We start from the raw sequence: 14,362 nt of genomic DNA, 5'->3' as shown, positions 1-14,362 counted from the left end.
AGCCCTGGGAAGGCGGTAGAATCCTTTACACACTTCACACTTCCACAATTTTATTCCTCTCTGCGGCAAGTGGAGCGATTAGCCTCACTAGTAATCGGCAGTGGGCATGCTTGTTCAATTTGGACTGGCTCATTTAGATTCACTTTATAAGCCCTATTTTTAATACAGATCTCTAATGCCCTTCCTATCGATTATTAAGACTTCAGTCTCTCTCTCTCTTTTTCTCTCTCTCTCTCCCTCTCTCCCTCCCTCCCTGCCCCCCTCCCTCTGTGTGTGTGTGTGTGTGTGTGTGTGTGTGTGCCTGCCTAAACCCTAGCTGGGCTATTGGGGTCTTTTGGCCCTGAGACTATGGGTTTTCCTCTGGGATGGGTAGACATGGCAGCAATGGTGGGGTGGTTGATGTCACAGAGAGTCAAAGCACAGAGATGCCCAGGCTTCCTGATTCCCTTTGGTATTCTTGTTTTCACAGCACCCCACTGTCTCCTTAAGTCTGGGTATCAGCACATGCCAGATAGATAGTAACATGTTCCTTGATGCTTGAAAACCGGGTATCTGTAATCCTTAATGGATCTGAGGGGTAGCAGTAGTCTAACTTCTGGCAAAACATCAACTACCAAGAGGATGGCTCACCAGAGCTGCCTTTACCAGGATGCTCAGAGGCCAGGGAAGAGCCTCTTTCCAAAAATCTGCCATGGTTCCTCCCAGAAGCAAGGGAGCCCAGGGCAGAGTCCCAGATGTCCACTCAGATCTTTCCTTTGAAGTGTCCACATTCCTTCATCTTTCTGTGTCCTTCTGCTGAGAGCCTTGGCTTTCCAGGGAGGGGGATCAGGGTATTGGTTCTGACCACTGCGGGCACAGGCTAGTAGTGTGGAAATCAGACATTCAATGAGAACCTGGGCTCCCCTTCCTGTTTAGGTCTTAGCATCGGGGCTTGCACACCTGGAGTCTCAGTCCAGTTTGGGCTACTTGGCATGGGTTTTATTCTAATTACTGAAGGATTAACAAGGGTCTGCAATGAAAGGTCCACTTGGTCTCTAATGATAGCCTCCCATGGCACCACAGCCCAAGCCACCACAAGTTTCTGTAATAATTAGCTGCCTGATCCCACTAATTTAGAAGTTTCTGCTTATGAGAAGCAGGCTGTTCGGCCCAATTACAGGTAAAATGTCTCAGATTTCACAAATTCTCTTACTCCTTTTAAGTTAACAGCATGTGAAAATCTTTGCAAATACCACTAGTTGCTATTAAATCAACTACAATAGAAATTTGAATGTTCCTAGGAAGCTGGTGGATAAAGAAATGGAGTTATCAAACTTTCTAGGGGAACAAAAATGATAGGAATGTGAGCCATTGTTGTTCTGTGGACTCTGCATGGAGCACCTGTTTAATTGTGGGTGGATTCTTGTTGTGTGTCAGCTCTTGGGGGAAGGGGAGGGTGAACCCCCTCAGTCTAGACATGCGCTGTGAGTGACTGAACAGAGAATGAGTAAATGGATGGATGATTTTTATCTGTGGTGATTTTACTTTATGTGATTGATAGATAGCATCAATAATTCTCCCTGGATTCTAACTTTACTTGATCCAATTTTTGGTGTGTGTGTGTGTGTGTGTGTGTGTGTGTGTGTGTTCCTGTGAGTGCAGGTGTGAGGCCATGGAGACTAGAGAACGATTCCATCTAATGATGGGGTAGTCCATCTCAGGGGTGGTCTGCCTTGAATTTTGACACTGGGTCTTTCATTGCCTTTAACCCACCAAGTAGCCCAGGCTAGTTGTCCAAGAACCCCCAAGGATCTGCTCATCTGTCTACTACCAGGGGCCACCATGCCCAGCATCACTGGCAGGCACTTTACCAAGTAACCAAGGCTAACTGGTCCAGGAGCCCAGGGGCCTGCCTGTCTCTGTCTCCCTATTGCTGAGACTACAAAAGCAAGTATATATCATCATGCCTAGTTATTTTTGACTTGGGTTCTGGAGATCTCCTTGAGCTCTTTGGGGAAACATAACTGAGCCATCTCCCTGGCCTGGAAATCTCTAATCCAATTGATACTAAGCTTTTGTTACAGCAGTTTAGGCCAAATGAAGCAAGTTTGTGGGCTGGGTTCAGGCTTCCAATCTAAGGCCTCTGATACACAGTTTCATTTTAAAGACAGTGTTTAGAGGGAGTAGCAAACTAATCCACCCAAATGGCTCAGAACTGTCTGGTTCTACTGGGATGCCTTCCTTGTCAAACTGGAACATTTGGTGTTTGAATGCACCATCATGATCCTTCTGCTGACTGTGTCTCCTAAACCGACAAGCTTGTGCATAAATCTGAACTAGATTGGGGGAGATGGATTCTCTACTCTGTAATCTCTCTGCCTCTCTCTTTATGTAGGATATTAAGTGCGTTTGCCCTCCTTTAAGGCTTCTCTTGGGGTGAGGGAAAATAAGAGATTTCCATTACCTTGACAGACAGAAAGAAAATCGTTCAAATAAAATTAGTCTTCTTGTTGGTGAAACAAAGCTTGAAAACTCCAGATTGTTCCTCTAAAGCGCCTCTCTCTTCCAAAAGCAAAGTTAATTGGCTATTCCTTTAGATAATGCACTTACTCAACAAACATTATGGGTCTCCTAAAACATAATCCTATCATACTAAAGTACGGAGCTTATAACTTTTTAAAAGATTTTCAGCACAGAGCCTGGCTTCCAGTAAGCCACCAAGCAGAGACATTAGCTGAGTTGGTGAGATGGCTTGCCTGGCATTCAGGAAGTCATGCATTTCTCCAGTAGCCAAAACTGGACGCTTATGTGACACATGCCTATGACCCCAGCATTTGAAGGTGGAAGAAGGAGGATCCAACATTCAAAGTCAACCTTGGCTACATAGCAAGTTCAAGCTCAGCAGCCTAGGCTGTATGAGACTTTGTTTCAAAAACAGTTACAAAACTAAAATCAACTATGCTTGATGCATACTTATTAAAGGCTCCCCTGTAACTGCTCTACTGTAAAAGCAAAGCTAAGTTTTTAGCAACTGAACCACGAAGAGGCTGCCAGTACAATGTTCATCAGCTATTTATTCAGCCACGTTAGGGACTGAACTCAGTGTCTTACCAATGTGGGGCAAGCAATCGACTACTGAGATATAGCCATGACCCCAAATTGTCTTTTTTTATAAAACATGTACTCCAGTGTCAAAATCTACCAAAGGCAGAAAACGCATGAGGAAGTGTTCATTCTGGAACTCAGAAAAAAGACAGAGCTTAGGTGGGGAGGCTGCACCTGAGGCGCCCCCTCCCCAGAGCTGGCAAAGAATGACGACATACCAGTTCAGGCCTGTGCTATCCAAAAGACATTTCCCTGCCAAAGAAAGATTTACCTTATGTTAGGACACAGAGGTGGAAAGATCGAAACTTCTAGGACAGCCTTAGTTACTATTCAAGTCTTTTCAAATAATTGGAAGTAAACGACCAACCCAAATGAACACACACACACACACACAGAGAGAGAGAGAGGGAGAGAGGGAGAGAGGGAGAGAGAGAGAGAGAGAGAGAGAGAGAGAGAGAGAGAGAACTGAAAAATCTGATGGGCAGAGATTTCATCACTGGTCACAACCTAAAGGGAACTAGTTTCATACTGTAACTTACTGGGTAGATAAGAGCAGACAGCTCGTGAAAGGCGATCGGGTAACCCATGCTCTAGGGAAGAGGGGACGCGATCCTAAACTGACTCTGACTGACCTACAGGCTAAAGTAGCAGGTGAGACTTTAGAGAGGTACTGTAAAAATGTTCACTAAATTAAGAAAAAGATGCTTGAAAGGCTAAAGGAAAATATGCTGATGACTTGTTAACAAACGAAGGGTCTCAACAGAGAAATAAAAACTAAGAACAAAATGGAAATTCTAGAGCTTAAGAAAATAACTGAAATATTTTTTTTTTCCTGAAGAGGATCAACTGAAAATCTGAATTGGCTCAATAAGAGGGAATTTGAGCACAGATGAATAGCAATGATAAGATCTGAAGATGGAAATGAATGAAGGAGAAGGAGACCTTCTGGGGCCTCTGCAGATGATGTAAAGAATGTTAACTTAGGTAGGTGAGTGGGAAAGTCCTAGCAAAAGCCATGAAAGAGGGCTTTTAGAGCTAAAATCTCCCAGAATCCGACGGACATGCATTAAATAAATTAAACACAAGGAGAACCAGAACAAAATGATCAATTCCAAGCTGCTGAAGAGCGATCAGAAAAACCCCTGGGCGAGTGAGACGTGAGTGATTTCACACTGTATAAGAGAGATGATGTGTGAGATGACGGGCCGGCGACTCTGTGGTGCACTGGAAGAGCTGTCTCTACCTTCTCAGGTATTTGAATACTTGGTCCCCAGTTTGTAGCACCATTTGGGTAGGCTTAGGAGGTGTGTCCTTGCTGGAGGAGGTGTGTCAGTGAGGCGAGGCTTTGCCATTCTGAGTTCGCTCTCTCTGCTTTCCATTTGTGGGTCAAGCGGCAGCTGGCAACTGCCTCTGCCTCCTCTTCACCTTTACAGACTATACTCCCCCGGGGCCGTAAGCCATATAAACTCTTCCTTTTCCAGGGTGCCTTGGTTATGGTGTTTTATCACAGCAATAGCAAAGCAACCAGTTCAAATCCTTAGTAGAGACAGCAAACCAGAAACCAGGGGAATAACATGTTCAAAGCGCTCAAGGTTAAGGAAAATTCCACCAGTAAATCCTATATCGAGTAAAAGCCATTGTTCAGAGAGAAAACAGGCACTTCCAGACAACCAAGAATCAGGAAACTTCGTTGATAGCCAGCCTAGCATGGTGAGAAACATGAAAGGAAATGGCATCGTGTAGACACGAAGACCATGGGATCAAACAAGGAAAGCCCGCACTGCCATGTGTGGACACGTGTGGAAGACTGAAGATTTATTTTTCTGCTTTTCTTTTTTCTGTTAAAGGCTTTATAAGATTGTCCATATCAATAGTGAGATACTGAGGGCTTGGGAATACAGCATAGCATAGCAGTGGCACTAAGTGCAAAAGAATAAGAAAATGCACAATCCAAGGGTGTCTGTGTAAAATATGCACATAATGAGGGCTTGAGTGTGTAACATGCATTGGCACAGCAGAGGCAGTAACTGCATAGCAGAGGCAGTGATGGCATAGCAGAGACAGTGACTGCACAGCAGAGGCAGTAACTGCATAGCAGAGGCAGTGGTGGCATAGCAGAGGCAGTGATGGCATAGCAGAGGTAGCAATTGCATAGCAGAGGCAGTGACTGGATAACAGAGGCAGTGATGACATAGCAGAGGCAGTAATGGCATAGCAGAGGCAGTGTGGCATAGCAGAAGCAGTGATGGCACTGTAAAATAACAACAACATGAAGCTGCATTAATCACCACTTTTTGCTTAAATAGTTCCTAATCTAAGGTTTAGACAACTTAAAGATCAGTACTGAAATCCATAAATGAGCCACTGTAAAATGTTTTCAAAGACATACATAAAAATCAATCATTTACAAGGGTACACTAATATCTATATGTAAAATATGGTAGCAAAAATGGTGACAGAGGAACAAGACTTAGAACAGGAATATTATAGGGAATTACAAAAATGAAGGTATGTGTTTAATGATGGCAGTAATTATATGAAATGTGATTAACCCAATATTCCAATCAAAACATAGAAACAATCAGATTGAATAAAAATGCCTATGTAAACTATTTACACTCTTTAAGATAAAAACCTTAAGGTTCGTACATATGGAAAATGATACTCCATAAATAAAGTATTTTGAGAGAACTCAAAATAATAATGTCGTAAAATCATGTCTTCTAGATGAAACAACTCTTGAGTAGAAATTGTAACCTTTACACACTTACATTTATAATAGAGAGGGGACACATCTCAGTTTGTTAATGCAACCTTCCATCTTAAGACATTGACTAAGGCAACAAATTAACCACAGTTAATAGAATGAAAGATTTAAAGCACATAAGAATAGATACAAGAAAGTCAATATAAAAAAAGCTAATGCAGTGAAAGTATCCTCCACATGCTCAATGAATTTGAATCCCCTTTCACTAGACTGACCAAAACGCAGAGGGAAGAAAAATCTTCACCAAAATCAGGAATAAAAGTAAGGCATAGCTGCAGTTTGGGTAAATAGAATGGTGCTGGAGAGGGGGCTCAGTCATTAAGAACAGCATCCAGGGGACCTGAGTCATGTTCTCAGCGCCCATGACGGGTGGCTCACAACTGCCTCTAAGTCAAACTCTGATGGATCTGACACCATCTTCTGGTGATATGCCTACTCAGGTACACATATATATCCACATTAAATAAACTTTAAAAATGTTTTAAGAGGCTTATGAGAGTGTGAATCACTTTGTCAGAATTAATTTAACACTTAAATGAAACAAAGTCCTGGAAAGATACAAATTATCGGATAAAAATTAATTAATGTATCAGATATAGCTATAGAAAGCAAAAGAAGCAAATGACTAATGTAAAATTTCCTCACAAATGGTTGAATTCTGTAAAACATTTATAAACATAATAACCCCCAACCTACAAATATCTTTCAGAAAGCAGTAACTGCAGAATACCCACAAAAGCATTCTGTATGAAACCAATGTAATCTACTGAAGCCAGGCGAACGCACTACTGTTAAAAAAAACTGTAGACCAGTGAACTCTTATAGAGATGGAAAGTTTCTTCAGACATCTAGATGCATGTGAAAGGAATTATATATAGTAACCAAATGAGTACTGCAAGATGTTGACATTCTAAAATTATATGAAATTCCATATTAGTGCAACAAAGATACAGAAAAATACAATGAGGTCATCATGATTAAAGCTGTGACAATCTTAGGGACTAATGACTATCCTTCAACTTGGTAAAGAGCATCGCAGAAAATCTACAAGTAACATGGCACTGAGTAGCTAAACACTGTAGTGCATCCTCTTATGAGGGTGTGGAGGGACGTAGACCCTGCTCAACCAGTCTAGTACTGTGAGACAAACAGAACACTTAAAAAGGGTGTGGGGTGGAAAGACAGACTTTCTTCATGGATCTAATCTCAGGGCTATTGAATATGGTTTGAAATGTAATAGGTACTGGATAAGTGGTTAGTGAAAAATGTAGATTACAAAATGGATGGACTAAGGGGAGGGACCTGGGCATGGTGATACACACTAGTTATCCTGGCACTTGGGAGACTAAGTTGAGTGTCAAGAGGGTGGCCATGATTTTATACCAGTCTGGAATACTAAGAAATTACTATGTCAACTAGGGATAAATAGCAAGACTAAATCAAAACACACACAAGAAGGTGTGAAACGGGGGATAAATGTTCTATTTCTCAGAGAAATGTGTCATTTCAGTCATTATATGCTGGTTTTCTATCATGGGCTCACACTGTATATTAGGATACTGTCTTAGTTAGGATTTCTACTGCTGTGATAAAAACACCATGGCTTAAAGCTTGTGGGAAAGGGCTTTACTTCATCTTACAACTCTGAGGTCACAGCCCATCACTGAGGGAAGTCGGGGTAGGGACTCAAGACAGGGACTGAGCAGAAGCCATGGAGGAGCACCACTCACTTGCTTGCAACAGTGGTTGCAGGATATTTGATCATATCGTAAATCTTGAGACTGTGAACTGGAAGAATCTGTTTCTTCTCATGGTGTGGCTCAGCCCTAGCACATACCTTTAACCCCAGGAGCTTTCTGTAAACAAGTGTTAAATAAAGTCAACAGTGGGTTGAGGTATAGACCAAGCCACCAGTTGACAGGAAGTGAACATAAGAAAATTCAGGAAACAGAAAGGATGGTCTTTGAGTTGAAGGGTATTTAAGACAACACAGAGAAGAAGGAGCTTTTTCCTTCTGGGACATCCATGGAGGGGGAAGGTCAGCTGGGTGCTTTCTCTGCCTCTGAGCTAGCAGGCTTTCATCCAAGCATCTGGCTCCTGAGTCTTTACTGGTAAATCAAATGTTGGGCATTCTGGTTTTTAAAAGAATAGCTCACCTACTTCCTTATAGCACCTAGCACTACCTGCCCAGGGGTGGTACCATCCACAATGCACTGGTCCCTTCCCATGTCAGTTACCAATCATGAAAATTCCTTATGGATCTGTCTAGGTCAATATTCTGGAGGCATTTTCACAATTAAGATTCCCACCTGCGAGATATATCTGTTTATATCAAGTTGGGGGAAAAAAGCACAGAGACCAAAATTAATTTTCAAATAAAAATCATATTCTGTAAATTTTTCTGAGGATGGAAAGAAATTAGCATGGGGCATGGCTGTCAAAAAGTTAAGAAATATGAGGAAATTCTGTGTTTCTCTCTTAGAGCCATGACTATCCAATTTTGCCGTGTATGTGTGTATGTCTGTGTGTGTGTGTGTGTGTGTGTGTGTGTGTAAACTCTGTAAATCGCCCTGTTAATTGTCTGCTTGCATGCTAAGATTATTGCCTCCAATAATCCATTATTGTTACCTGGTTCATTGTGTTCTCAACTTGAAAACACTTTGCAGAATCTGCTGGCCACCATTAATCACTAAAGATATAGATAGCATTTAGACGTAGGCACATCATCCTGAGCTTTGCATTTCCCATTCTAAAAAAGAAATGAAAACAATACAAAGTTGTACAGGTTTTCTCCAACACCCTAGCCTTCCTCATTGTAGTCTTGGATGGGTACAAGCATTAAAAAGAATATAAAAATTGTTTTAATCATAGTCATATGTTGGGACGCAGCACTTGCCACCAAGGCCATGGTGCACCAGGGTGCTGCTAGGCGGTGACAAAGGTAAAGGGATTGGGAAAGATGACTCAAGTACCGCCTGAGCTCCGATACTCTGGGCACAGACTCGAGTGTCTGTTCACACACTCCACCGCCAAATGGGTGTCTGCATCCCAGTCCTCAGAGAGCGGAGGAGAACAGCAGAGGGAGTCACGGGTTCTAGCTCCTTTGGAATCACATTGGACATTGCAGAGGAGCTGAGAACAAACTGGGGGGCTCCAGAGCAGCTCAGTCCACCGGAGGCCAAAGGGAAAGAGCAGGCAGGGACAGGAAGTGGCACCGGGTGGTTCAGGCACCACAGGTACGAGCTGGGACTCGGGAGTTCTCAGTACGGTCTCTCCGCTGCAAGCACCAGACACACATAGTATGTCTAGTTGAAAGGAGGCAATGCATGGTTGTAAGATGTTTTATTGCAGAAAAGAGAGATAAAAGATAGGAAAGTAGGAGCCACACGTGGCCATGCCAGTCACAGGGAGAGAGGGGGAAGGGGGAGAAGAAGAGAGAAGAAGAGAGGAGAAGAGAGAGGGAAGGGAGCAAACCGCCCATTATATGGTGGGCTGGACTATCTGCCTGTGGGGCAGGGCACGCCTGGCTGTAGTTAATGATTGGGGGTAGAGTCCAGCCAGAATGCTGGGAGCATGGGGCATTGTTTACACAATTGATAGCACAGGCTAGTGGAATTGGAGGGCACATGAAATCAGCCTGTGTCTGGGAACATGTCTCTACTGTTTCCGTCCCTTGTGAAATCCTTCACTGGGTCTCTGAAAGTTGAGACTCGCTCAACCAAAACACAGACTGCTTTTTCATGGTCCCACAGTCATAGACCTAGGTAGACAGATAAATACATACAGATAAAAGATATGCTCTTACCCTGGTAACATGTGGCTATGTCTACCTACTTCTCCCTACCTGACTGCCTATCCTTATCTTACCACGCTTCACCATGGTGATGCGCCAAGAGCCATGGCGCACTACTTTTATTGCCATATTCCCATTTAAGAGGTCAGTGTACACGCGATCCCTAAGCTGCCTGTTTCAGAAGCTTTCCACAAAGCATGTATTACTCTTCTCCATCAGATAAGAAGATCTTCCGAAAGACATGCCTCCAGCACTGTTTCACCATGCCTCCCAGAATCGGGAAAACACAGAGGCCAGAGTGTGCAATGAGAAGTGGCTCCTCCTTTGAACCCATTTTCTAAGGAAAGTAAGGACTGAGCCTGCTGCCCTTGCTGAGGGAAACAGAGGGAAAGCTAAGCACCTTTGGGCACCTCTCCCTTCCCCTCCACAGATTACTACCATTTCTTTAGTGGAGTCTTAACTCCACTAAACTTCAACATGGCTTTCCTGCTGAATTTGCTTTACCACTTTTCTACTTATTGTACTGTGATGGTGGAGATACAAGGATGCTAAAGCAAGCACCAGCCCCTGATTTCACCATGTGCTTAGTTAACTTTGTTACTAATATAAACTGACTCTCTATATAACACTCTGCAATTTACCTTTTGACAGCAGCGTCGCAGGGACTAGGGAGATGGCTCAGTGGGTAAAGTGCTTACATGCATGAGAGCCATAGCTCAGATCCCCTCACACTCAAAAACACCAGCCAGTGCCTGTAATCAGGAGGTACAGAGAGGATCCCCAGAGCAAGCGAGCTAGACTAGACAAATTGGTGGACTCTGCATTCAATGAGAGATCCCGCCTTAATGTATACAGTATAAAATAATCAAGGAAGATGCTCAGCATCAATCACATACCCACATGTGTGCCCACATCTGCACATGCACAACCACACATGCAAACATACATTCACATGTATATACACACAAGCAACATTGTATGAAATAACATTTTATGTGGGTTACATGTATTTATAGTCTCTTCCTTTCACTATCCTGAAGGATACCGTTAGAAGAACATCTGACCTAAGATTCACTTTTATTTAAATTATTCCAAATTATTCCCCAAAATACTTGTATACTTCTCCCAATACTCTGCAATTTATCAGTATTCTGTCTCGAACACTTTATATTGGCAAAGTTATTCCCAGGATAAGGGTAAAAACAATCATTTTATTTGGCTCTTTTTTTGTCTATGATAAAGAAATTTGGCACATTCCATTATGCTATGCTTAAATTTTTCATAAGGTGACTCATGAATAAAAGTGTTCTTGGTTTCCATTGTGAAATGCAGCCTGTTTGTTTGCAGGTTTAACCATGACTAAATTCTGATAATGAAGCTAGAAGCCATAATTTTGTGCCAGACTTTCTATATATCTGAGTCATTTGTATTTTCTCAGGATGATGGAGCCCGGTGTAGATATGCCGTTGTAGACAACAAACTCCCTCTCTCCAACAACAGCATGCTGACATGGAACTGTTTCAGTTATTTCTTTGCTGGGGCTAGTCTACAGAGTCACACAGCCTTTCCAGTGTGCAAAGCAATAAAGCAGGAAGTGGGGAGGAAACAGTATCATCTGATTCCCTTACAGACCATTCAAAAATCCAACATAATTGCACATTTAAATGCTTTATATTACATTTGAATCCCCATATCTTTGAAGGCTCCTTGGAACCACGAAGAATAGCTTGTATCTGTGTTATTAAAAGAATTCTGATGCTAAGGGTGGGTTTCTTTGGTTTATTTTAATATATATTTCTTTTTATCTTGTTGAGTGCCTGCAAATGTGCCTGATGCTCTCAGAGGTCAGAAGCGGAGGTTGGAGCTCCTGGAACTGGGGCTAGAGGAAACTGTGAACTGCTTTGTGGGATCTGAGGACTGAATCTAGGTCATCTACAGGAAGTATTCTTAACTGCTAAGCCATCTTAGTTTCACTCTTAATTGAAATAAAAACAGTAAAAGAAGAAAGAAAGAAAAGAAAAGAAAAGGAAAAAGAAAAAAGAAAAAGATGATGAAGACAATGAGAGTTTAGTCAGCAATCAAATTATTTTGAAGACTCATGTGAGAATATATGTGTTCGTCATGTGCGTGTATGTGTACTCATGTATACATCCATGCCCATGTGGAGTGCGTGTGAGTGTGTGTACTCATGTATACATCCATGCCCATGTGGAGTGGGTTTGTACTTTGAACACAGAAATGTGATGTCTCATATACAATTTTTTTTTTTTTTTTGGTTTTTTGGTTTTCAAGACAGGGTTTCTCTGTATACCCCTGGCTGTCCTGGAACTCACCCTGTAGACCAGGCTGGCCTTGAACTCAGAAATCTGCTTGTCTCTGCCTCCCAAGTGCTGGGATTAAAGGTGTGCGCCGCCACCACCCTGCCTCGTATACAAATTTATTCCACGTTAAAATTCACGGGAAGGTTGTGCCATCCCTCCTGTGTTACATTTCTGGGGAGATGACCCTGTCCTTTGTAGTTACAAAGTTCTACTAACAGTCAATGCTGAGGGAATCCTGGAGCACAGTTGCTGGACACAGAGCTCATCAAATCTTGTTTGTAGCTTTCTGTCCTTCTGAAACTCTATATTCTATGATTTTCAAGTTATGCCATCCAAGGATTAAGAAAAAGAAAAACAGATTTTTAAAGAATATTAAATGCCAGTGGATGACAATAACTGCAACATAATTCCCAAGTAGTACCAAGCAGAAAGCCAGAGAATATCTACTAGACTCCCAGCTCCTGGAGGTCATCAAGTCTGTGGCTTCATCCGGCATAAAGCAGCATCTACCCAAGACAGTTATGCAGAACAAGCAGTTAGTCAATACAGGAAAAGGATGCAGGATGCTTCCAGGGCCTGTTGCTCTCTGCAGGCCTGGTTTGGGTCTGAACCATGTTTCTCCTCGATTCACTCAGAACTTTGTGCTACAAATGAGTGGCCTCTCCCTGCTTGCTGTGCACCAGGCTTTTGCCCATCTGCTGCCATTACTCCCCAGCTCTGTCGTATTGCATGCGGTTATCCTTCAGTGAGTCATTATGGCATCTGGTTGCCCACCTTGTGTATGCCCTGGTTCAGTCCACCAGGCAGCAGCTGTCTGCACACCCTGCCCCCTCCATCAGCTGCACGAGTCCAACCCAGCCAAGCCTGGTTTCAGAAGTCATCATTCCATTGCTTGAGGGTTGGCTGAACTCCAGGGCTTGGTTACAGGGGTCCTTGTTCACTGTTTACTGTTCCTATAGATACGTTTCTCAAAAACCAGATGTGCTGGCCACAAGGAATTTCAGTTTCAAGGTTGTGTACAAGGATGCATATGGACAGATCTTTATCAGCTGTCATTTTTTAAGCAGTAAAAGAACTCACATTAATAATAATAGAGAGATGATCTCATTATATATTAAGACTGGACTTGCAGAAACCCCAGCTCTCATCCAGAATTGATTTTAATAGAGCAGTGATGCCAGTATCATAAAAATCCATACACTTTCTTCTGCTTCCTTAAGTAGATGATGTCTAAGGATTTATAGCTATTAGCGCAAGGCTCAGATACACGTTCTATACCATTTGTAGCATTTAGTAGTAAATTGACTCTCTAAGACTCAAGCTTACTGTTTTCACATACGAATTGTATCTAAGTCTACAGAATATGTCAAAATCTTGGAGCTTTCAAGCCATATCGATGAAATAATCTTCATGGCCTTTATCATAGACATCTTAACTTTTTTTCTTACTTTTATATAAACCGTATGATCTTTAAATGTGTCTTTAACATAAAAAATATGCTCAAACAATATTAGGATTTTAGATGTAGGATCAACAGGAAAAGCGTTGCCAGTGAATCCTGAACCCAGGGCTAAGTTCAGCATCCCTCTTCCACCAGGAGTGATGACAATATCCTCTCATCCATCAGGAGTCATGACAAGACCCCAGTGCCTGAAATCACATAGACCATGGGTTCTTTCCCTATAAGTACATGACAATGATGGAATCTATCTTATAAATCAGGCACAGTAAGAGACTAACAGCACTAAGTAATAACAAAAAGAATCATCTCAACAATCTACCACGATCAAAGTTATTTAAACGTATATATTGTTTATGTCTGTAATTTTTTATTCGATGCCTTTAAAACACAGTTGACTGTCTAAGTGAAGTGGAATCTCAGATAATGGAGGGCATGATGCCATTTAGAGGAGACAGACGTATCTTCCTCTACCACCCTTGCCACTCCACATCTCAGCTTGGATCACTGAAAAAGGTTCTGTGGGAGTGAGAAGTGGAGAAAAATCAGTCAATCCCAGACATGAGGGAAGGGGAGGTGGACTCTGAAGGTGGACTCTGAAACAGGGAGAAATGGGATGATCTTCCCAGAGACAGGCCAGAATCCAGGCCAGACCCTGGTCAAGCTATTTTGTTCTTGGTGCCAGTAAACACCATTAACCCTCCATGAGGCCATTGTTGATGTTTCCATTATGCAGATGTTGAACCCGAGACTCAGAAAGGACCGTGTGCCCAAGATCAAGTCTATCTAGCAGGCAGAGCTAGAGCTGTTCAGCCCTTCTTGGCCACACTTTGGAGCATCCTGCTGCAAAGCCAGCAGCCCACCTACACCAGAATTGAGCCAATGGAAATAATTCCAAAGTTTTATTCAAGGCAAAATGGAAAGCAGGAACCTACAGC

The sequence above is a fragment of the Mastomys coucha genome, unplaced genomic scaffold (assembly GCF_008632895.1).
Source record: "Mastomys coucha isolate ucsf_1 unplaced genomic scaffold, UCSF_Mcou_1 pScaffold13, whole genome shotgun sequence".
NCBI lineage: Eukaryota > Metazoa > Chordata > Mammalia > Rodentia > Muridae > Mastomys > Mastomys coucha.
Note: the sequence above shows the minus strand (reverse complement) of the source record.